This window comes from Coregonus lavaretus (genome assembly GCF_964263955.1).
Source record: "Coregonus lavaretus genome assembly, contig: HAP1_SCAFFOLD_79, whole genome shotgun sequence".
In the NCBI taxonomy this organism is placed as follows: Eukaryota; Metazoa; Chordata; class Actinopteri; order Salmoniformes; family Salmonidae; genus Coregonus; species Coregonus lavaretus.
In genome coordinates this window covers 1,265,683-1,291,745 of record NW_028157882.1, presented here as the reverse complement: position 1 = coordinate 1,291,745, position 26,063 = coordinate 1,265,683, and the positions used below count along the sequence as shown (strand labels likewise).

The window sequence follows — 26,063 nt, the reverse complement described above, 5'->3', positions numbered from 1 at the left end:
TGATACCAACAGATTTCATCACTTTGTTGCTGACAAATTGAATATGATCTTTCCAGGATAACTTTTCATCAATTAGAACTCTGAGGAATCTAGTGGATGTGACTTGTTCCATTTCATTCCCAACAATTGAGATTCTGGCTCTTTTTTTACAAAATATCTTATTCTTACTAGTGACTACAGTAAAGTTGGATTTTTTAAACATTTAAAGATAATTTGTTTATCTGGAACCATTCAGGAAATGTGGCCATGCCGGAGTTGGCTTCATTAATTAGTGAATCAAAATTATTGTGTGATAAAATCAAATTGGTATCATCAGCAAAGAGAATTGGAAGTAAGGTAGAAGACACAGCAGGAAGGTCATTGATATAGATTAGAAATAACAAAGGTTCAATTATCGAAAACTGTGGCATGCCACAGGATATCTTGGCCCTGGCAGATGCACAGCCTTTTGCATAAACAAAGCTAACTATTAACCCTCTAGAGTCTAAACCCTGTCTAAACCAGGGGAGATTAACCCTCTGGAGTCTAATCCCTGTCTAAACCAGGGGAGATTAACCCTCTAGAGTCTAAGCCCTGTCTAAACCGGGGAGGAGGTTCTAAACTAACAATTAAATTGTTTTAAAATGATCATACCAAGGATGATTTAGCTGTTTGATTTTGAATTTTAAGACCACTTAAAGTATCCAAAAAATATATAGAAAAATTATTGGATGAAACATTGAATTTGGCATTACTACTATTAGCCAATAGAAACGCATTGAATAACAGATTGACTACATGGAACAACAGATAGTCTCTCCCCCCCGTAATTCACATTAAGACCACAAGATGTCACCAAATTACTTTCCCAACACTTTACCAGGCTGCCACTGCTCTTTCTCAACAAAAGTTACCCCTTAGTACCCTTTTTATCCCCTTATTTTAGTTTAGTGCATTTCTCCATATATACTTCTATTGATATTTGTTTTACTGGTTCCGGGGACCTTCAGACGAGTGTTGTGGGGCTTGTGGGGCGTCCCAGAGCAAAACGGAGAACACAGCTGTCCAAAGAGGGGTCATATAAGTGTGTAGCCCAAAGCGTTCGGACGCTACAGACAGAAATTGGCAGAAGAGGCAATACCGATTTCAGACGAGTCTTGTGAGGCTTGTGGACGGAGAACGCCATCGTGTTCATGAGAGCAAGACGGAGAACGCCATCGTGTTCGTGAGAGCAAGACGGAGAACGCCATCGTGTTCGTGAGAGCAAGACGGAGAACGCCATCGTGTTCGTGAGAGCAAGACGGAGAACGCCATCGTGTTCGTGAGAGTCTCATCTTTCAATAGGGTGCTCACAATACCAAACCGTTCGGACACTACAGACGTTTTTGTGAGAAGACAGATTTTCGGGATGTCTCATAGTCTGACAAACACCGCTCTAGCTCTGCCACTTTTCACGGCAGATGCGGAAGGGCGATATCGACCGATGCGTTGGATTGAGACATGCAGCCCATGCAAAAAAACAAACAGATAAAGTATCTATAGCTTAAACTGACGGATTTTTATGTGGATTTTTTTATTATGTTAGATTTCCGCAGGGCCGTAGGCTAAGGGTTAATGTTTTGTTTTTCAGTGCAAAATGTTTAAAATATGTTTTTGTTGCGTGCCCACCTCATGGGCCTTGCTATTTATTGCAAATCTCCAAACAACATTTAGTATAACTATTCCCCAATAGAGGGCACTAAACGCCTAGGCTAGAAGACGCTACACAAGGGGGCTTTTTTTGCCTGCCACTGCAAATGTTAGTGCAGGTGCCTGAAAGAGATCCTGGCGGGGAATCGGAGGAGCCTAAAGCATTGGGGAATCGGAGGAGCCTAAATCATTGGGGAATCGGAGGAGCCTAAATCATTGCCAAAACAAACAGTTAATAATAACCACAGTTAACCTCTCCACCCTGACCGTCTGTGAGTCAGCATGTAGTTAGGGCTTTCCCTGACCGTTGGTTGGCTAGCATATGTATAGACAACGGGTGCTTTAGGAAACGGGGGGTCACGGCTGTACTCAGCAAGGGCTTCCCCTGGGCTGGCAGGGAGTAAGTATTTATGGACTACCGTGTGTGTGTGTGTGTGTGTGTGTGTGTGTGTGTGTGTGTGTGTGTGTGTGTGTGTGTGTGTGTGTGTGTGTGTGTGTGTGTGTGTGTGTGTGTGCGTGCTCTTCAGGAAACAGGCAGGGGATCACCGCAGTAGATACGTGTGTATGTAGAAGGAAAACACAATGGAAAATCTTTCAAAATGTTTATATCTTAAGTGTATGATTATTTTCATTTAACTGTGTCTTATGCCTGCCAGAAATGATTGCCCTTCAGGGCTGAATGACCTTTATTACATTGCATTGAATTGACTGTTTGTAATTTATGTTACATAATAACATTATAATTTATAATGCCATGATGTCATACTCGTTTAGGCTTTTCGTCTAGTATGAATTCGCTGCACACTATTGAGGATGATAATCGTATTTTTCAGACTCAAAATATTGGCACATTGAACCATGTCACAGACTGTAGTTTACAAACTCTGTGGATGGTGCTAAAACAATGATGTGACATCTATTCTGGCATCTTTATGCACTTTCCCCATAGCCTTCATTAGATCATGATTTCTCAGTATGGAAGAGCCTAGTATGTTGGTATTTCATACTTAATGCATGTTGTAAATAGAATATACTGGTAGTATGGTAAGTACATAGTATATCCAGTGAGTGTACAAAACATTAGGAACACCTGCTATTTCCACGACATAGACTGACCAGGTGAATCCAGGTGAAAGCTATGATCCCTTATTCATGTCACTTGTTAAATCCACTTCAATCAGTGTAGATGAAGGGGAGGAGACAGGTTAAAGAAGGATTTTTAAGCCTTGACAATTGAGACATGGATTTTGTATGTGTGCATTCAGAGGGTGAATGGGCAAGACAGGACACCGCCTCCACTGGCCCCTAGGGATGGGATGTGGATCATAGTAGTATGCTGAATAACTGGCCCTGCCTCCACTGGCCCCTAGGGATGGGATGTGGATCATAGTAGTATGCTGAATAACTGGCCCTGCCTCCACTGGCCCCTAGGGATGGGATGTGGATCATAGTAGTATGCTGAATAACTGGCCTTGCCTCCACTGGCCCCTAGGGATGGGATGTGGATCATAGTAGTATGCTGAATAACTGGCCCTGCCTCCACTGGCCCCTAGGGATGGGATGTGGATCATAGTAGTATGCTGAATAACTGGCCCTGCCTCCACTGGCCCCTAGGGATGGGATGTGGATCATAGTAGTATGCTGAATAACTGTGGCCTACCACTATTTTTACCTACTACATAACATAATACAATTGCTCAGAGAAATACAAAATAAAATAAAAAAATACTCAATACTCCCCCACCTAAAATGTCCTGGTACTTGGTAGAGTTCATGATGCCATTGACCTTAACAAAGGCCCCAGGATCTGTGGAAGCCAAGTATCCCCATAACATCAAAGATCCACCACCATATTTTAAAGTATCCTTCTTTCGACGCCAAAACCCACCACCACTGGTCTATGAAAGGCTTTTTTCTGGCAACCCTTCCAAAGAGCCTATTGGTATGGGAGTTGTGTCTAATTATAGATTTAGAGACTTGGTGACCCGAAGATGCGACCAAGTTCTGTTATTCTCCATCTTTGGCCTTTGGATATTTCTTTGCTTCCCGAACCATCTTCCTCACTGTGTGTAGGGATAAGATTCACTTGTGCAACATAATATTTTTTATTAATCGTGCTGTCAATGTTCACTTGAACCAAGTGTAAAGGACGTGATGCTGCTTGCTTAGCGATCACCGCTTCCTCCTGATTCGGCACATACCAAGGCTCAAACCCAGGACAAACACATATGACCAATCATTTTGACACCCATCTTTTCCTCTTTATTAATTATGAAATTATGAAAAATATTAATAACATTCCACCCCAGGAACTCCTCTATCTCACATATGACCACCCTCCTCAAGCGTCTTACCCAGTCGCACCACAGATCCCCATCTGCTAAACAAGCAATAACAAGTCTCTACCCGTTTAGGAAAAAAGCATTTTAATGTATTCGGTTATGTTACACTTATCCAGATTTTACCACTGGGTTCAAATTGCAATGAGTTAAATGCTAGATAGCTTTGTCAGCATAGCAGAGGCTTCACACTTTTATGAGAAGGCTATAAATATAATCTACAGTGGTGGGAGAGGTTGGAATGAAGGCCAAACACTCAGTCAAAACAGACTAGACACATGGAGTCAGAAGGCAGTTTCTGGAGCAGTGAACAGTTACATACTCTGTAAGCTTACATTAAGGTGCAGGTTTTGTGACATCTGTGGTTCTGAAACACAATGGCCACCCTCCATGCTGACTACATTGAAGACTCATGCCAGATCTCAGAAGGATTTGATTTTTATTAACGTATCAGCTAACTACATCATATGGTATAGCAATCTGATGTGGCACGCAAACATTGGTTGATGCAATGCAACCAATAAGAGACTCTGGAATCATGATCTGTATGACCTAAAGAGAAAGGTCCTGCCCCTGGGCCTTGCAGTGTGAGGGCAAGATGATCAGACTCATTGGTCCCACACTGATGTCATTTCAATGTTGTGATTTTGAACAGATTTAGAGTTCAACATGTAAATAGAAAGAGGGAAGTGGATTATGAATAGGTTCTGAAAGAGGAAGCATTAACTACTTGAGAAAGGAAGGTTAGCTAGAAAGTCACAGTCTGAATGCCACATTATTGTAGCTATTAGAAAGCTGTTGGTGTGATTCCTCAACTAGAACAAAAAAATACCATTGTTTTGGGGATTTTCACATCATTTAATCCATAGAAGGTTCCTTTGGAGGAAGGATTGTTGACATATATTTGACATTTGTTTCCTTTTTGGGGGAGGGGTTGAAATATTTTGTTTCACAAACACAAAAACAAAACGCCAACGATACAAAACATTCTCTAAGATGGTCAACATACGATTTCCAAATTCGTATCTTAAAGCAGAATTGATAAAATAATTACTTCAAGTCGGAACATTTGTGACATTTAACGGCCCTGTTAAAAATCAGGTATGTGGTTCTCGTTAACGGCTGAACGGAACATGACCAGAGGGGAGTGTGTTGTGTACCTCCATACAAGTTGATTTGCTAAGTTTAATTGAAATTGTTGTCATATTGGTTTAGATGTAATGGTAGAAAGACTTGAATTTAACATTGAACATTGATCAATGCCTAAGAAGCCGGTGGCCGCATACAAAATAACTGAGATGATTGCGATATTAAAGTTGAATGTTATTACGACTGTTTGACATATTATGACTTTTTGGTACATGGCCCTGTCTGTGGGACAATTTGCAGGAGTATAAAGCAGAGGCTCCTATCATCAGGTCTTCAGTCATCCCAGATATAACAGCTGCCATAGAGGTCAAGGCTATTACCAAAGCAGCAGTTCATTTTAAATGTTTTAAATGTTACCTTTATTTAACTAGGCAAGTCAGTTAAGAACAAATTCTTATTTACAATGACGGCCTACACCGGCCAAACCCGGACGACGCTAGGCCAATTGTGCGCCGCCCTATGGGACTCCCAATCACGGCCGGTTGTGATACAGCCTGGAATCGAACCAGGGGGTCTGTAGTGACAGGTCGACTGCCCTTGAAAACCAACTTCTCCTTTTTTTCTAAACGTCCTATGTGGCATGATATGAGTCAGAGACATTTACTCTAGTGTCAAAATGGACTACAAAGTGTAAATAGGATCATTTTGGTCATAAAAACTGAGTTTGGTAAGTGACTGAGTAACAACGGGTAAATGAAGGTTGGGTTAGGATTACAATTCATCCCCCGTTTGCATATTAACTAGGTGTGTGCAGATCTCATCATACTAGTATTAGTAATCATATCTGTTTTATCACACTTGATACTTGTAATCGGATTAACTAGTGATCGGAAAACCCGCAAGTGTGCTTTAAATGCTGGTAAAGCCTATACCTCACAGCGCATCTCAGAGCACGTCCTTTTGTTCCTTCACACACATTGTTCAAAGGTAAACGACCCCGAATGATGAAAATGTCCATGATTTACTTAATTAGTCCTATTCAATTATAAACTTAATAGGCTAAAAAAAAATGCCTAATGCTTGGCTGGCTACTACTGCCTGCATTTATTCCAGACACAGATTTAGAAGGTAGGCTAATTCGCCCCATATATTGTTTCACTTCGGAGGAGCAAAACCTTTCTCTCCCCACACTTATGCCACAACATTTGTACAATCAAAATAAACGTTATTTTATTTTCGAATGATCTGTTGCTCGGTAAACATGCCTGGGAGAGGACAGAGTTTGGGAAACCCTGTACAACGCCAAGTAGAAAGACCCCCCAAAAAACATAAAGACCAGGAAATAACTACATTGAACAACAATAACTAGCTACGGATTCTGACGAGTGACTGCGAGTGAGAGAAACAGAGCCGAGCGTGTGTCTGTCTGTGGGGAAATAAGAGCAGAGCGGCTTGTTCTAATCCAATCGTTGCAGCAGGCTCAACCGACACCCCGCCCATTTCTTTACAGACAGAAGAACTAGCCAATAGTTGTTGTGTGGTATTTGAGTTAAAGAGAGATACGTGCTGGCAGCGGCAAATTACTCATTTTTTCGATCATGTGTAATTACAAAAAATATATATCCATACCCGTTAAGATAGTCGTTTTGTCCGAGTACTCGGTACACCCATATTCTACAGTATTATGTGAAGGACGGTTTATTCCACATGAAACTGTTACACTTGAAAGTTATCAAAACACTTTTGTTTAGAATATCTACATAAATTCAGCAATTGCATGCTTCTCATATTCCTCTGTAGGCTACTCAGTACAGGAAGTGTGCCATCCTCCCGCATCTCAGATCTGCGTGTAGTTATGGTACTCTGCTCGCTGGACCCATGAAGCAAACTGTCATATCCTGGATGGAGTGTCATGTGCTCCACCCCTCTAGACATGAGAGCATCTTAAGCAAAACAACATCAGCTCACTCATCAACTTTCACCAGCTGACGTTGTTTAAGTGCCATGGCCACTACAGCACATCAGGGACTGTGGCTCAGGGAGCAAGGAGACGCTTCCTGGGATCTGTCTGTTGATGAGCTGGAAGCGTTCATTTCAAGCCTGCATGGTAATTTCAATGCTGTATGTCGGTGTATAAGGACAGTTTCTGGTCAGACATGTATGGGATACCTTTCTTTGGAGAAACCATGGCATGGGATTGCTTCAGACAGATCCTGCGTTACCTCCGTTTTGATGACAAAGAAACGACAACGCGATGCCTGGAAACAGACACATTCGCTATGGTATCCGACATATAAATAATTGACTATTTTTGACTGCTGTCATATCGACACTTATATTCATTATAATGCCATTATTGCTTTTGTGCTGATTTTCACTATTTATTATTAATCAAGCGCATATAATCATGTTTTCATCAGTAGCCTTCAGTTCATAGTTGTAACAAAGGCACTCCACAAATAAAATAGATTGAACATTTGAATTTGTGTTTTTTGTTTTTACTAACATACTAATGAAAATGCTATTGTGTTATTTGAAAATATATATTTTTCCAATTCTAATGTTACCTTCATAAACAACCAAATTATAATTTTTGAGATAGTATATCTGAAATTTATTAATTATTCTGGGGGGGGCCCAACAGTCCCTCGAGGCCCAACGGTTCTAGCGTTAAACTAGAATAGACTAAATAGAGGCTATTACCAAAGCAGCAGTTATTTACATTTTAGTCATTTAGCATGGCGACTTACAGATTCCCCCATGGGAATCAAACCCACAACCCTGGCGTTGCAAACGCCATGCTCTACCAACTGAGCTACATCCCTGCCAGCCATTCCCTCTCCTACCCTGGACAACGCTGGGCCAATTGTGCGCAGCCCCATGGGTCTCCCGGTCATGGCTGGATTCGAACCAGGATCTCTAGTGGCACAGCGATGCAGTGCCTTAGACCACTGCGCCACTCGGGAGGCTATACTGGACAACCTTCTATTCAACACCTTGTATTCAACTCATTCACAGGCAGACAGGAACACTTTCATTTTTTCAAATCAGTCTTCCAATAGTGCGACTGGATGTGAAGGGTTTCCCTTATAAACATTGATCATTGGTGTGCTTGGCTAGGACGAGTCCCCTGCTCCCCCAGAGACGCTTGTGTTCCAACAGCTGCAGCTGAAGAGAGGGTGTGGGATTCCCAGTTTTATTGATGTTCTCTGTAATGGACTTTACTTTTCTTGTCCTTGGCTGTGTCTTCCTGCAATCTCTGTTGTGTTTACAATTGAAAGTCTAAAAAATTAAGATGTCCAAAAAGAAGCTGGTATTTGACTGGTCCGTTTAATAATGGCTATAACAGGTATACGTCTGTTTCATATATGGTCATATCCTCTGGTGCACAGCTCAAATGGCAGCATATCTGCCAATATAGCAAAACCAAATTACCTTAGATATGTTGCTGTGGAAGCTGGATGTATTTCTGACACACCCGTTTCTGAACATGGCCATATTGGGATTGGAAATGATCTGTTGCTTTGGTTCGCTTCTTGTAACTCTGACGTCGACTGTATGGGATCAAATTGGAGTTTCAAGAACAGTTCAGCAGATGTGGTTTGATACCATCTCTATGACGGAGGGTCATAAAGCAATCCCAAACGACTTCAGGCTGCATGTATTTCTGACACCTAGTTTCGGATCATGGTTGGAGAAGGTCACTGACATGGTAATAATTTGGACTTCTTATTTGTCTTAAGATCTGTAAAGCTTGCTGAAAAACACAACAGCTCCCCATTTGATCCAAGTGTTTATCCTTGTAAATGTATTAGATTAATATTACATTTAGCCCTCCATTAACTTCACACTGCATGCTGAAAGGTGAAGACCTCATACCTATACTATGGACCACAGAGAGATCCGATACAGGCCAGCACATTATTCTGACCTTATGAGTCGACCATGAGGTCCTCATATTGCTGACACCGTAATAGATTTACAGCAAGATATGTGACCTGGAAAATAAGATCTGAATTAACCGAGCCAAGATTGGTTGTTTTGTGGATCCATGCAACAGCATGTGACATTTCATATCTAGATTTTAATTTTTGTTGGATTTGACATTTTAATGGATGAATCATGTAAAAAAAAATGCTGAAGTGAGCCAAAGCTCTGGGGTGTCTCAGGCAAATTACTGTCTGTGGTCATAAAACTACTATGTGAGCACAGACTGAGTTGTTTTTACAGAACAAAATATATTGGATCAAGTCACTATTTGATCCCTGCAAGGCCCTGCTAAAATACTTCAAATATGTACAAAACAGTTTTATAATGCCAGTTTACTCAAGGTCTTAATGACATCTGACAGTTAATAACATTATATCAGGGTCCTGAAACTCTTGTTCTGGACAGCCCATCTGTCACGGTTTCGGCCGAGGCGGCTTCTCCTCCTTGTTCGGGCAGGTTTCGCCGGTCGTCGTCTCCGGAGTTCTAGCTGCCACCGCTCGATGTTTCTTGTTTGTTTGGTTTTGTCTGTTAGTCACACCTGTTTTGTGTTAGGTCTTAATTAGCACCCTATTTAGTTTCCTTGTTGTTAGGTTTGTGTTGTGTGTGATTGTTCGTGTCGTGGTTGCGCTACCCGTTTCGGTACGCTTATTTTCATGAGCTTCCTCCTTGTTGTGTGAGGAGAATTTACGCACCTGTGTGTGCGCTTGTATATACGCCTGTGTGCGTCTTTTGCCTCCGGGCTGTTTTGGATTACTTTTCGTGCTCAGTAAAGTTTTGTTGGACTTACCCTCTGCTGCCTGCGCCTGATTCCACACCACACCCATTCACAGCACCGTGACAGAATCACACACCATTAGATGGAATCAGCAGGAGCACCCGTCGACCCCATGGAGGAGCGTCTCCTTGGACACGAGCACCGGATCAACCGTATCGGCCACGCCTTGGAGGGCGTCATGGACACCCTTCGTCGATGGGAGACCAGCGGGGTTCCCATAGCCCCACCTATCGCACCATCACCTTCACCACCGGATTACCAGCCCGTCCATCGACCGGAACCCAGTGGGATTCGGCTCTCGCTCCCGAGGGCGTACGACGGCACCGCTGCCGGGTGTCAGGGGTTCCTCCTACAAGTGGAGCTCTACATTGCCACCATACACCCGGCGCCCTCGGGATACGAGAGCGTTTCCGCCCTCATCTCCTGTCTCACCGGCAAGGCGTTGGAGTGGGCCAACGCCGAGTGGAGGGGAATAGACGCCGCCACCGTCACCTATGCGGAGTTCTCCCGTCGCTTCCGTGCGGTCTTCGACCATCCACCAGAGGGGAGAGCGGCGGGGGAATGTCTATTCCACCTCCGACAGGAGATGAGGAGCGCTCAGGCATTCGCGCTGGAGTTCCGGACTCTAGCGGCTGATGCGGGGTGGAATGAGAGGGCCCTCATAGACCACTTTCGATGTAGCCTTCGGGAGGACGTCCGCAGGGAGTTGGCCTGCAGGGACAGTACACTAACATTTGACCAGCTGGTGGACATGGCCATTCGACTGGACAACCTGCTGGCGACCCGCGGACGTCCCAGGTGGGGGCCCCCCATTCCACCCTCCAGCGCCTCCGAGCAGTGTCCGATGGAGCTTGGAGGTGCTGGCGCTAGAGGGAGAAGAGGTAGGAGCCCGAGGGGGGCAGTCTCCTGCACCAAGTGTGGGCGCGGAGGGCACACCGCGGCTAGGTGCTGGGGAGGGTCCCCTGGTGAGGGAGAGAGCAGGTCATACAGTGGGGAGCCCACCCAGGTGAGTAGGCGCCCTACTTACCCAGAGCTTTCTGTCGTTCACATTACCTTACCTGTTTGTTTCCCACAGGTTGCACCTCGGTCCCAGCATAAGGCGCTAGTCGATTCAGGCGCAGCTGGGAATTTTGTAGACCGGAGATTCTGTGTTAAGTTAGGGATTCCCCTTCTTCCAGTCGAAAAACCCTTTCCTGTACATGCCCTAGATAGTCGTCCGTTAGGATCTGGGTTGATTGGGGAGGTCACAGCGCCACTTAGGATGATGACGCAGGGGGGTCATGAGGAGACGATACAACTCTATCTTATCGACTCTCCTGCGTATCCGGTGGTGCTGGGGCTTCCCTGGTTGATGACCCATGATCCTACTATTTCGTGGCGAGAGAAAGCTCTTAAAGGGTGGTCTGCTCAGTGTGAGGGGTTATGTCTGGGTGTTTCCGTAGGGGCGACCTCGGTGGAGAGTCCGAACCAGATGCCAGCACTGCACATTCCTCCTGAGTATGAGGATTTGGCGCTCGTGTTCAGTAAGACCAGAGCGGCACAGTTGCCACCTCATAGACAGGGGGATTGTGCGATAGACCTCCAGACAGGAGCAGCGCTTCCGCGGAGCCATGTGTATCCTTTGTCACAGGAGGAGAAAAGGGCAATGGAGACTTACATTGCCGAGTCTCTGGGACAGGGATACATACGGGCCTCCACTTCTCCCGCGTCCTCAAGCTTCTTTTTTGTGAAGAAAAAGGATGGAGGTTTGCGTCCGTGTATCGATTACCGCGGTCTCAATCAGGTGACGGTGAAGTACAGCTATCCACTTCCTCTGATTGGGACCATGACGGAGTCCTTACACGGGGCAAGGTTCTTCACAAAATTGGATCTCAGGAGCGCATATAACTTGGTGCGCATTAGGGAGGGCGATGAGTGGAAGACAGCATTTAGTACTACATCCGGCCATTACGAGTATCTCGTCATGCCATATGGGTTAATGAATGCTCCATCAGTCTTCCAATCGTTTGTAGACGAACTTTTCCGGGACATGCAGGCGCAGGGAGTAGTGGTGTACATAGATGATATTCTTGTGTACAGTGCTACTCGGGCCGAGCATGTAGCCCTGGTGCGCAGGGTATTGAGGAGACTGTTGGAGCATGACCTGTATGTCAAAGCTGAGAAATGTCTGTTCTTCCAGGAGTCAGTTTCCTTTTTGGGTTACCAGTTGTCTACGTCAGGGGTGAGAATGGAGGTGGACCGAGTGTCCGCCGTGCGTAATTGGCAAACCCCAACTACGGTTAAAGAGGTGCAGCGGTTCTTGGGTTTTGCGAATTACTACCGGAGGTTTATCCGGGGTTTTGGACAGGTGGCAGCTCCCATAACGTCTCTTCTGAAGGGGGGTCCAGTGCGCTTGCAGTGGTCAGCTGAGGCGGACAGGGCCTTTGGGAGACTGAAGGACCTGTTTACCTCGGCCCCGGTGTTGGCGCACCCGGATCCCACTTTATCCTTCCAAGTTGAGGTGGACGCGTCTGAGGCCGGTATCGGGGCAGTTCTTTCTCAACGATCCGGTACACCACCTAAGCTCCGCCCCTGTGCTTTTTATTCTAAGAAGCTCAGTCCGGCGGAGCGGAATTATGACGTAGGGGACAGGGAGCTGTTAGCCGTAGTACAGGCCCTAAAGGTGTGGAGGCATTGGCTTGAGGGGGCTCAGCACCCTTTCCTCATTCTGACCGACCATTGTAACCTGGAGTACATTCGGGCAGCTAGGAGACTGAATCCTCGCCAGGCTCGATGGACTATGTTTCTCGCCCGGTTTGTGTTCAAGATCACTTACATCCCTGGGTCCCAGAACGGGAAGGCAGATGCTCTGTCCCGTCGGTATGACACGGAGGAGAGGTGCGTGGAGTCCATTCCCATACTACCGGAGTCTTGTCTGGTGGCACCGGTGGTGTGGGAGGTCGATGCGGAGATCGAGCGGGCGTTACGCACCGAGCCTAGTCCTCCACAGTGTCCGGTGGGTCGGGTGTACGTCCCGCTCGAGGTCCGGGATCGGCTGATTTATTGGGCTCACACGTCCCCCTCCTCTGGACATCCGGGTATTGGCCGGACGGTGCACTGCCTTAGTACGAAGTACTGGTGGCCAACGTTAGCCAGGGATGTGAGGGTTTATGTCTCCTCCTGCTCAGTATGTGCCCAGTGTAAGGCGCCCAGACACTTGCCCAGGGGTAAATTACAGCCCCTGCCCGTTCCACAACGACCCTGGTCTCACCTCTCGGTGGATTTTGTTACCGATCTTCCCTCCTCCCAGGGGAATACCACCATCCTGGTCGTTGTGGATCGGTTCTCGAAGGCCTGTCGTCTCCTTCCCATGCCGGGTCTTCCTACGGCCCTACAGACCGCTGAGGCTCTATTTACTCACGTCTTCCGGCATTACGGGTTGCCCGAGGATATAGTGTCCGATCGAGGCCCCCAGTTTACCTCTAGAGTCTGGAGAGCATTTATGGAACGTTTGGGGGTCTCGGTGAGCCTTACCTCGGGTTACCACCCGGAGAGTAATGGGCAGGTTGAACGAGTCAACCAGGATGTGGGTAGGTTTCTGAGGTCATATTGTCAGGGCCGGCCGGAGGAGTGGGCGAGATATGTGCCCTGGGCCGAGATGGCACAGAACTCTCTCCGCCACTCCTCCACCCAACTAACCCCTTTTCAGTGTGTATTAGGGTACCAGCCGGTTCTGGCACCATGGCATGAGAGCCAGATCGAGGCCCCCGCTGTGGATGAGTGGGTGCGGCGCTCGGAGGAGACGTGGGACGCTGCACACGTCCATCTGCAGCGTGCCATACGTCGACAGAAGACGAGCGCCGACCTACATCGCAGTGAGGGGCCAGTGTACGCACCTGGAGATCGAGTCTGGCTCTCAACCAGAAACCTGCCCCTCCGCCTGCCCTGCCGGAAGCTGGGTCGGCGGTTTGTGGGGCCTTTTAAAGTCCTGAGGAGATTGAACGAGGTGAGTTACAGGTTAGAACTACCTATTGATTACAAGAAGATTAACCCCTCGTTCCATGTGTCTCTCCTCAGGCCGGTGGTAGCTGGTCCACTCCAGGACTTTGAGATTGAGGAGACTCCTCCGCCCCCGTTGGACATCGAGGGGGCTCCGGCGTACACGGTTCGGACCATCCTGGATTCGAGATGCCGGATGGGGGGTCTCCAATATCTCGTGGAGTGGGAGGGGTACGGTCCGGAGGAGCGGTGCTGGGTGCCAAGGAGGGACATTCTGGATCCGTCCCTGATGACCGAATTCCATCGTGGTCATCCTGCACGCCCTGCGCCGCGTCCCCCTGGTCGTCCCCGAGGCCGGAGGCGGGGGGGGTACTGTCAAGGGGGGGGTACTGTCACGGTTTCGGCCGAGGCGGCTCCTCCTCCTTGTTCGGGCAGGTTTCGCCGGTCGTCGTCTCCGGAGTTCTAGCTGCCACCGCTCGATGTTTCTTGTTTGTTTGGTTTTGTCTGTTAGTCACACCTGTTTTGTGTTAGGTCTTAATTAGCACCCTATTTAGTTTCCTTGTTGTTAGGTTTGTGTTGTGTGTGATTGTTCGTGTCGTGGTTGCGCTACCCGTTTCGGTACGCTTATTTTCATGAGCTTCCTCCTTGTTGTGTGAGGAGAATTTACGCACCTGTGTGTGCGCTTGTATATACGCCTGTGTGCGTCTTTTGCCTCCGGGCTGTTTTGGATTACTTTTCGTGCTCAGTAAAGTCTTGTTGGACTTACCCTCTGCTGCCTGCGCCTGATTCCACACCATACCCATTCACAGCACCGTGACACCATCCACATGGTTTGCAGGCTCTTGTTCCACCACAGCAGATTCAGCTAGATCAACTTGTTGTGAAGGGTCATGCCACTCCTACAGGATTCCCAATTGCTCCTAATTAACCTAGGCCACGCCCCTTCCCTAGATCAGAGAGGAAAAGGCGAAGTGAGAGGTTTTACTCTTCTCAAAATCTGTCCACAAAAAAAAAGCCCACGAAGTGAGGAATTTTTTGTATGGAGGTCAATGAGAGAGTGTCTCAGTTTGAAGTTGTAATGTCACGTGCACAAGTACAGTGAAATGCCTTTCTTGCACGCTCTAAACACAACAATACAGTCATCAATATAAAAATAAGAAATAAGAACACGAGAAAGTAAGAAATCATAATATATACAGGGTCAGTAAGTTCCAGGACCATATTTACAATGTGCAGGGATACTGGAGTGATAGAGGTAGATATGTATAAGGGTAAGGTGACTAGGCATCACGATACAGTATATGATAAAACAGAGTAGCAGCAGCGTATATATGAGGATTGTATGTGAGCGGGTGTGCGTGTGTGTAGAGTCAGTATAAATGTATGTGCATATTATGTGTAAGCAAATTATGTAGTGAGTGTTTGTGTGTGTGTGCCTGTGCATAAAGACAGTGCAAAAAATAAAAATAAAATACAAGGGTCAACTCAGAATACAAGGGTCAACTGGTATTTAGCAGTCTTATGGTTTGGGGATAGAAGCTGTTCAGGAGCCTGTTGGTGTCAGACTTGATGCACCGGTACCGCTTGTCATTGGGAAACAGAGAGAAAAGTCTATGGCTTGGGTGGCTGGAGTCTTTAACGATTTTCCGGGCCTTCCTTTCACACCGCCTGATATAGAGGTCCTGGATGGCAGGGAGCTCGGTGCCAGTGATGTACTGGGCTGTCCGCACCACCCTCTGTAGCGCCATGTGATAGAGGGCGGTGCTGTTGCCATACCAAGCAGTGATGCAACCAGTCAAGATGCTCTCAATGGTACAGCTGTATAACTTTTGTAGGATTTGAGGGCCCATGCCAAACCATTGCCTACCCTCATCACCTGGGGTCGGCCCGTCAGGAAGTACAGGATCCAGTTGCAGGGGGAGGTGTTCAGTCCCAGGGTCCTAAGCTTGGTGATGAGTTTGGATTGGACAATGGTGTTGAACGCTGAGCTAAAGTAAATGAACAGCATTCTCACATAGGTAAAGTGCATTCAGAAAGTATTCAGACTCCTTCCCTTTTCCCACATTCTGTTATGTTACAGCCTTATTCTAAAATGAATTAAATTACATTTTTTCCTCATCAGTCTACACACAATACCCCATAATAACAAAGCAAAAAAAGGTTTATAGAAATTGTTGCACATTTATTACAATTAAAAACAGAAATACCTTATTTACATAAGTATTCAGACCCTTTGCTATGAGACTCGAAATTGAGCTCAGGTATATCCTGTTTCCATTGATCATCCTTGAGATGTTTCTACAACTTGATTGGAGTCCACCTGTGGTAAATTCAATTGATTGGACATGATTTGGAAAGACACACACCTGTCTATATAAGGTCCCACAGTTGACAGTGCATGTCAGAGCAAAACCCAAGCCATGGCGTTGAAGGAATTGTCCGTAGAGCTCCAAGACAGGATTGTGTCGAGGCACAGATCTGGGGAAAGGTACCAAAAAAGTTATGCAGCATTGAAGATCCCCAAGAACACAGTGGCCTCCATCATTCTTAAATGGAAGAAGTTTGGAACCACCAAGACTCTTCCTAGAGCTGCTGCCCGGCCAAACTGAGCAATCGGGGGAGAAGGGCCTTGGTCAGGGAGGTGACCAAGAACCTGATGGTCACTCTGACAGAGCTCCAGAGTTCCTCTGTGGAGATGGGAGAACCTTCCAGAAGGACAACCATCTCTGCAGCACTCCACCAATCAGGCCTTTATGGTAGAGTGGCCAGACGGAAGCCACTCCTCAGTAAAAGGCACATGACAGCCCGCTTGGAGTTTGCCAAAAGGAACCTAAAGGACTCTCAGACTGTGAGAAACAAGATTCTCTGGTCTGATGAAACCAAGATTGAACTCTTTGGCCTGAATGCCAAACGTCACGTCTGGAGGAAACCTGGCACCATGCCTACGGTGAAGCATGGTGGTGGCAGCATCATGCTGTGGGGATGTTTTTCAGCAACAGGGACTGGGAGACTAGTCAGGAACGAGGGAAAGATGAATGGAGAAAAGTACAGAGAGATCCTTGATGAAAACCTGCTCCAGAGCACTCAGGACCTCAGACTGGGGCGAAGTTTCACCTTCCAACAGGACAACGACCCTAAGCACGCAGCCAAGACAACGCAGGAGTGGCTTCAGGACGGTTGAGTACAACATTATTGAGATGATTGCGACATTAAAGTTGACTGTTATTATGACTGTTTGACAAATGACTTTCTGGTACACGGCCCTGTCCATGGGATAAATTGCAGGACTATGAAGCAGAGGCTCCTGCCATAGAGGTCAATGCTATTATCAAAGCAGCAGTTAAACTGGACAACCTTCTATTCAACACCTTCTATTCAACTCATTCACTGGCTGACAGGAACACTTTCCATTTTCCCCATGATTTAAATCAGTCTTCCAATTTTGCTACTGAATGTGAGGGGTTTCACTTCTAAACATTGATCATTGGTGGGGCCATCTAGTGGAGTCTGTATGGTCATATCCTCTGGTGCAAATGGCAGCAGATCTGCCAATATAGCAAAGCCAAATTTCTTTAGATATATTGCTGTGGAAAGCTGGATGTATTTCTGACACACCCGTTTCTAAACATGGCCATATTGGGCTTGTAAATGATCTGTTGCTTTGGTTCGCTTCTTGTAACTCTGTCATGGACTGTATGGGATCAACTTGGAGTTTCAAGAACAGCTCAGCAGATGTGGTTTGATACCATCTCTATGACGCAGGGTCATAAAGCATGAAGAAATACCAAATGATTTTAGGCTGCCAGTTCCGGATCATGGCCAGTTTGGAGAAGGTCACTGACGGGGTAATAATTGTGGACCACTTGTTTGTCCAAAGATCTGTAAAGCTTGCTGAAAAACACAACAGCTCCCCATTTGATCCAAGTGTTTATCCTTGTAAATGTATTAGATTCATATTACATTTAGCCCTCCATTAACTTCACACTGCATGCTGAAAGGTGAAGACCTCATACCTATACTGTAGAACACAGAGAGATCCGATACAGGCCAGCACATTATTCTGACCTTATTAGTCAACCATGAGGTCCTCACATTGCTGACACCGTAATAGATTTACAGTGAAATTTGTGACCTGGAAAATAAGATCTGAATTATCCGAGCCAAGCTTGGTTGTTTTGTGGATCCATGCCACAGCATGTGACATACCACATCCAGATTTAGATTTTCAGTGGGTTTGACATTTTAATGGATTGAATCATGTTAAAAAAATGCTGACGTGAGCCAAGGCGCTGGGGTGACTGAGGCAAAACTACTTTGCGGGTCGTTTTACAGAGCAAAATGTATTGGATCAACAGTTACTATCCAATCCCACCAAGGCCCTGCTAAAATACAAATGTACAATAACAGTTTTATAATGACAGTTTACTCAACTGCTTAATAACATTGGACAGTTAATAACAGTATATCAGGGTCCTGCAACCCCTGTTCTGGACAGCCCATCCACATGGTGTGCAGGCTTTTATTCCACCCCAGCTCTAACACAGCGGGTTCAGCTAAATCAAATTATCATAACCTTCATTTAGCCCTTAATTACTTGAAATCAGGTTGGGATTCCTATGAGTTGGGAGCCATCAGCCAATTAAGAAGAATACAATTGACTACTCTAAAATGGAGATAGCTTCAATGGCACTGCCCATGCTGTCAAAGACACTATAATGGCACAGATACAAATATGAGTCTATCTGTTGTACACACGATTATCTGCCCTCTCATTGGCTAAAATTGTCCCACCTAATCTCTTTTTATATCCTTTTAATTTCCATGTAGAAGTGGTTCACTGCACTCAGTTAGGATAAATGTCCCACTTGATTTCACTGCACATCTAATAAAGTTCCAACACCAGTTGTACACACGTGATAAGTTTCCTTGATAAGTCACACTGCAAAAGGGGAAACTATTGGCCTCACCCACTAAATGACAAGCTAATGTCTCATGGGAAGTGGTTTGTCTAATGTTTTAAAATACAACTTTATGTTTCTGCATTTCCAGTTGGCTGCAGTGAAGACGAGAGCACAGTCCAAGAAATGAAAAGGCCTTGATGTGGTCCTTCCAGATGGTCAGCCCCCTGATCAACTACTGCATCCGTCAGCTATAGGGCTTCTTGTACTGATGTGCTGGGTGGACACAGGGCGTAAATAATTAATCAATATCCAACAATAACATTAACTCTAGAGAGGTATCAAATAAATACAGTGCATTCGGAAAGTATTCAGTCTCCTTGACTTTTTCCACATTTTGTAACGTTACAGCCTTATTCTAAAATGGATGAAATTACTTTTTTTTCTTCATCAATCTACACACAATACCCCATAATGACAAAGTGAAAACAGGTTTCTAGAAACTTTTGCAAATGTATTAAAAATAAAAAACTAATATACCTCAGGTGGTATCCTAGAGATGTTTCTACATCTTGATTGGAGTCCACCTGTGGTAAATTTAATTAATTGGAGATTATTTGGAAAGGCACACTCCTGTCTATATAAGGTCCCACAGTTGACAGTGCATGTCAGAGCAAGAACCAAGCCATGAGGTCGAAGGAATTGTCTGTCGATTTCCGAGACAGGTTTGTATCGAGGTACAGATCTGGGAAAGAGTACCAAAACATTTCTGCAGCATTGAAGGTCCCCAAGAACACAGTGGCCTCCATCATTCTTAAATGATGTTTGGAACCACCAAGACTCTTCCTGAGCTGACCGCCCGGCAAAACTGAGCAATCGGGGGAGAAGGTCATTGGTCAGGGAGGTGACCAAGAACCCGATGGTCACAGACAGAGCTCCAGAGTTCCTCTGTGGAGATGGGAGAACCTTCCAGAAGGACAACCATCTCTGCAGCACTCCACCAATCAGGCCTTTATGGTAGAGTGGCTGGATGGAAGCCTCTCTTCCCCCTTTGTTTTTACACTGCTGCTACTCACTGTTTATTATCTATGCATAGTCACTTTACCCCTACCTACATGTACAAATTACCTCGACTAACCTGTACCCCCGCACAGTACTCAGTACCCCCTGTATATACAGTGAGGGAAAAAGTATTTGATCCCCTGCTGATTTTGTTTGTTTGCCCACTGACAAAGAAATGATCAGTCTATAATTTTAATGTTAGGTTTATTTGAACAGTGAGAGACATAATAACAACAAAAATATCCAGAAAAACGCATGGCAAAATTGTTATAAATTGATTTGCATTTTAATGAGGGAAATAAGTATTTGACCCCCTCTCAATCAGAAAGATTTCTGGCTCCCAGGTGTCTTTTATACAGGTAACGAGCTGAGATTAGGAGCACACTCTTAAAGGGAGTGCTCCTAATCTCAGTTTGTTACCTGTATAAAAGACACCTGTCCACAGAAGCAATCAATCAATCAGATTCCAAACTCTCCACCATGGCCAAGACCAAAGAGCTCTCCAAGGATGTCAGGGACAAGATTGTAGACCTACACAAGGCTGGAATGGGCTACAAGACCATCGCCAAGCAGCTTGGTGAGAAGGTGACAACAGTTGGTGCGATTATTCGCAAATGGAAGAAACACAAAATAACTGTCAATCTCCCTCGGCCTGGGGCTCCATGCAAGACTCACCTCGTGGAGTTGCAATGATCATGAGAACGGTGAGGAATCAGCCCAGAACTACACGGGAGGATCTTGTCAATGATCTCAAGGCAGCTGAGACCATAGTCACCAAGAAAACAATTGGTAACACACTACGCCGTGAAGAACTGAAATCCTGCAGCGCCCGCAAGGTCCCCCTGCTCAAGAAAGCACATATACATGTCCGTCTGAAGTTTGCCAATGAACATCTGAATGATTCAGAGGAGAACTGGGTGAAAGTGTTGTGTTCAGATGAGACCAAAATCGAGCTCTTTGGCATCAACTCAACTCGCCGTGTTTGGAGGTGGAGGAATGCTGACTATGACCCCAAGAACACCATCCCCACCGTCAAACATGGAGGTGGAAACATTATGCTTTGGGGGTGTTTTTCTGCTAAGGGGACAGGACAACTTCACTGCATCAAAGGGACGATGGACAGGGCCATGTACCGTCAAATCTTGGGTGAGAACCTCCTTCCCTCAGCCAGGGCATTGAAAATGGGTCGTGGATGGGTATTCCAGCATGACAATGACCCAAAACACACAGCCTTTTTCCCTCACTGTATCTCTTATCTGTATCTGCTCAAGGTGTAATCTGATATTTGTGTTAGAATAGGCAGTCTTTTATAAAACACATGCTGTTTTTTCTTAAATTCCTTTCTAAGATGGCCTCTTGTATTCCTATCTTTACACTGTATAAATAAGTGCTCCGCTCTGTGCATTACAGACCATAGGTCCCTTAACTAATCATTCCAATAAGGCCTGTTCGGCTTGTAAACTTTTCTCTGTTGGGGATGTACTCTTTATTCACATAATTTTTCCTCATTTCAAAATATATGATATCACAAAATGTTTCATACCACACGTCTAAATCAAATTGGGTCTCTCGACATCCAAGCAGAGTTTCGATGAGTTCTAACAGTGTTCTGCGTGCCATTTCAGAGCATAGAAAATCATTTGGCACATTTATTTCCGTACATTTATCCCTTTGCATGGCATGTATATTTTGTCCTGAGTGATGCTCAGTCATTGCTCAGAACATTCATGGCCAACAGAAAAGGTCAGAAATAAAGGTCATCATTGAAGCTAGCTCAGCTGCTAAGCGGTTTATATCAGAGTGTAATAAAAGTTTGAGGCCGTTATATCGCTGTCAGCAATATGAGTGGATAAGATTATTGAAATACTGTACTGGTATGTAAGTCATAAGAATCCTACTGGACCGTTTTAGCCAACTGAAATGTGAGACAAATAAAAGCACCTCCAGCATCTTCAATAGATCATGGGTCATTCCACGAAATGAGTCCCTTTTGGGTAGTGAAACTTGGTGAAAGAAAACGTTTTATTTCACGTAAGTTTAACATTCCGTCATAGAGAACAGATGTTCAACTTAATAAAACACATGTTTAACCATCTCAAGAGGTTAAATAAAAAACATACTATAGTAAGTGCATATTAAGTGCCAAATAACATAACAGGGTGGAATGTAACAGGGTTGAAGTCAGCCATCAATCCCCTCGTGACAGGGGGTATGGAAGCTTGTTGTGTGGAACAGGGAAGGGCAATTGAATGCAAGCTTCACAAAAAAATGTAAATTGTTATAACATTTCTAGCCTGTCTATCTATGGGTAAAAGGGTTGACGTGTTATTCTCGACACGCTCAGTTTTCCACCACAAAACACCAGAAAATGGCCAAAAAGAGTAGAACCAGCTCACCTGCTTTTACACCAAGATTTGACTATTAGATGTTAAACGTTTGCTTTGAAAAATATATTTTAAAAGGAATAGATTCATCATATTAAAACGAGAGTTCAGTTCACATTGACCTTAAAATGAATCACGTGAAATAAATAATTATCTTGCAAAATGTATTTGTTCAAAGCAACAAAATAACTAGCAATGATAATTTTGGGGTTTAGGGAGCTATAATCAACAAAGACACAGAGGGACATTCCAAAATACACTAATTAGCATTTAGAATTTAGAATTAGAATCTTTATTCATATTATAAATCAGAGCACTTCATTTAATATAACAGGCTTTTAAAATTCAAATATTGGTACACAATTTCTACTTAAAATGTCAAAGGGATGCTAAAGGGCTCATTTCGCGGAAGGACTATCATACTGTAGATAAATACACTACATGACCAAAAGTATGTGGACCGCTCGTCGAACATCTCATTCCAAAATCATGGGCATTATTATGGAGTTGGTCCCCCTTTGCTGCTATAACAGCCTCCACTCTTCTGGGAAGGCTTTCCACCAGATGTTGGAACATTGCTGATGGGACTTGCTTCCATTCAGCCACAAGAGCATTAGTGAGGTTGGGCACTGATGTTGGGCGATTAGCCCTGGCTTGCAGTCGGAGTTCCAATTCATCCCAAAGGTGTTCGATGGGGTTGAGGTCAGGGTTCTTTGCAGGCCAGTCAAGTTCTTCCACACAGATTTCGACAAACCATTTCTATAAGGACCTTGCTTTGTACATGGGGGCATTGTCATGCTGAACAAAGGGACCTAGCCCGAACCATGAAAAAGAGCCCCAGACCATTATTCCTCCTCCACCAAACTTTACAGTTGGCACTGTGCATTCAGGCAGGTAGCTTCTCCTGGCATCCGCCAAATCCAGATTTGTCCGTCAGACTGCCAGATGGTGAAGCATGATTCATCACTCCAGAGAACGCGTTTCCACTGCTCCAGAGTCCAATGGCGACGATCTTTACACCACTCCAGCCGACGCTTTGCATTGGGCATGGGGATCTTAGACTTGCGTGTGGCTGCTCGGCCATGGAAAACCATTTCATGACCTCCCGACAAACATTGTGCTGACGTTGCTTCCAGATGCAGTTTGGAACTCGGTAGTGAGTGTTGCAATGCTTTAGCACTCAGCAGTCTCGTTCTGTGAGCTTGTGTGGCCTACCACTTTGCGGCCGTTGTTGCTCCTATACGTTTCCACTTCACAATAACAGCACTTACAGTTGACCGGGGAAGCTCTAGCAGGGGAGAAATTTTACGAACTGACTTGTTGGAACGGTGGCATCCTATGGCGGTGCCACGTTGAAAGTCACTGAGCTCTTCAGTAAAGCCGTTCTACTGCCAATGTTTGTCTATGGAGATTGCATGGCTGTGTGCTCGATTTTATACACCTGTCAGCAACGGCTGTGGCAGAAATAGCCGAATCCATTAATTTGAAGGCGTGTCCACATACTTGTGTATAGATACTGTAACTACACATTAGAAGTTTTAAAAGTTGTAAAAGTTGTATGAGTTTTAAATGATAGCCTAAATGTTTATTTTCTAGCTTTAAAATATATTTTTTTTATGGTTCCACCAGGGTGATAAATCAAACTGAGTAAAGAACGAGGTAACGGCCAACTCCGTCACAAGCATGAGGTGAGGAGACAGTTCAGATGTGTTTGCAAGCTAAATTATAAAAATAATAGGTGAACATACACTTCCAGTCAAAAGTTTGGACACACTCATTCAAGGGTTTTTCTTAATTTTTACTATTTTTTACATTGTATAATAATCATGTAGTAACCAGAAAAGTGTTAAACAAATCAAAATATATTTTATATTTGAGATTCTTCAACAGCCACCCTTTGTTTTGATGACAGCTTTGCACACTCTTGGCATTCTCTCACCCAGCTTCATGAGGTAGTAACCTGGAATGCATTTCAATTAACAGGTGTGCCTTCTTAAAAGTTAATTTGTTTAATTTCATTCCTTCTTAATGTGTTTGTGCCAATCAGTTGTGTTGTGTCAAGGTAGGGGGGGTATACAGAAGATAGCCCTATTTGGCAAAAGACCAAGTCCATATTATCGCAAGAAAAGTTTAAATAAGCAAAGAGAAACGACAGTCCATCATTACTTTAAGACATGAAGGTCAGACAAAACGGAAAATGTCAAGAACTTTGAACGTTTCTTCAAGTGCAGTTGCAAAAACCATCAAGCGCTATGATGAAACTGGCTCTCATGAGGACCGCCACAGGAATAGAAGACCCAGAGTTACTTCTGATGCAGAGGATAAGTTCATTAGAGTTACCAGCCTCAGAAATTGCAGCCCAAATAAATGCTTAACAGAGTTCAACAAATCTCAACATCAACTGTTCAGAGGAGACTGTGTGAATCAGGCCTTCATGGTCGAATTGCAACAAAGAAACCACTACTAAAGGACACCAATAAGAAGAAGAGACTTGCTTGGGCCAAGAAACACGAGCAATGAACATTAGACCGGTGGAAATTTGTCCTTTGGTCTGGAGTCCAAATTGGAGATTTTTGGTTCCAACCGCCGTGTCTTTGTGAGACGCGGTGTGGGTGAATGGATGATCTCCGCATGTGTAGTTCCTACCGTGAAGCATGGAGGAGGAGGTGTTATGGAGTGGGGGTGCTTTGCTGGTTACACTGTCTGTGATTTATTTAGAATTCAAGGTACACTTAACCAGCATGGCTACCACAGCATTCTGCAGCGATACGCCATGCCATCTATTTTGGGCTTAGTGGGACTATCATTTGTTATTCAACAGGACAATGACCCAACACACCTCCAGGCTGTGTACGGGCTATTTGACCAAGAATAAGAGTGATGGAGTGCTGCATCAGATGACCTGGCCTCCACAATCCCCCGACCTCAACCCAATTGAGATGGTTTGGGATGAGTCGGACCGCAGAGTGAAGGAAAAGCAGCCAACAAGTGCTCAGCATATGCGGGAACTCCTTCAAGACTGTTGGAAAAGCATTACAGGTGAAGCTGGTTGAGAGAATGCCAAGAGTGTGCAAAGCTGTCATCAAGACAAAGGGTGGCTATTTGAAGAATCTCAAATATAAAATATATTTGGATTTTTTTAACACTTTTTTGGTTACTACATGATTCCATATGTGTTATTTCATAGTTGTGATGTCTTCCCTATTATTCTACAATGTAGAAAATAGATACAAATTAAGAAAAAACCTGGAATGAGTAGGTGTGTCCAAACTTTCGACTGGCATTGTATATATAAAGTTGTTGATGAGGATTAATGCCAATAAAATTGAACTAAATAAGGTCAGATTAGATTTCATGAAAACTATTTTAGAGTAGTGGGTAAACATGGACTCACTCCATTACAGTATATAAGGTTCAGTAGAAGCAACATTGAGATGAATCAAACTTTTGATATTGTCATAATTATTAGTAATGACATCTCTCATTTACGTAAATTCTGTGAAATTCAATTCAGAGGCAAACATGACATTAAAAAGTCATGTAATGGGAGTGTGGCGCTCCTGGAAGTGGGAGGCGCTAGTGAGATACAGACACACTGAGGTCTCTCATCCAATTCATGTCCTTTCCCAGAGTGGTCCATAATTAACTTTTGCTTGGTTGGCACTTCCAACCAGATATAAGGAGGCTGAGGCCCCAGCATCCACAAGTCAGATACCATCTTCCTCTGTGGTAAGACCTCTCCACCTTAGATTTTTACATTTGTCTCATCTTTGCACTCAGCATCTGAGGCCGTAGCTATCTGCAATGTTTGAATTGAGTTCTGCATGTCTCTTGTAAGATTTGACAATATGCAATCAAGTGGCATTGATTTAAAATGTTT

The 26,063-nt window shown here is 44.6% G+C and overlaps 1 protein-coding gene; it reads left to right on the top strand.

Moving 5' to 3' along the window:
* LOC311124706 (myosin heavy chain, fast skeletal muscle-like) overlaps positions 1–26,063 on the top strand; it is a gene marked incomplete at both ends in the record, with an annotated part of 131,900 nt that overhangs the window by 25,885 nt on the left and 79,952 nt on the right.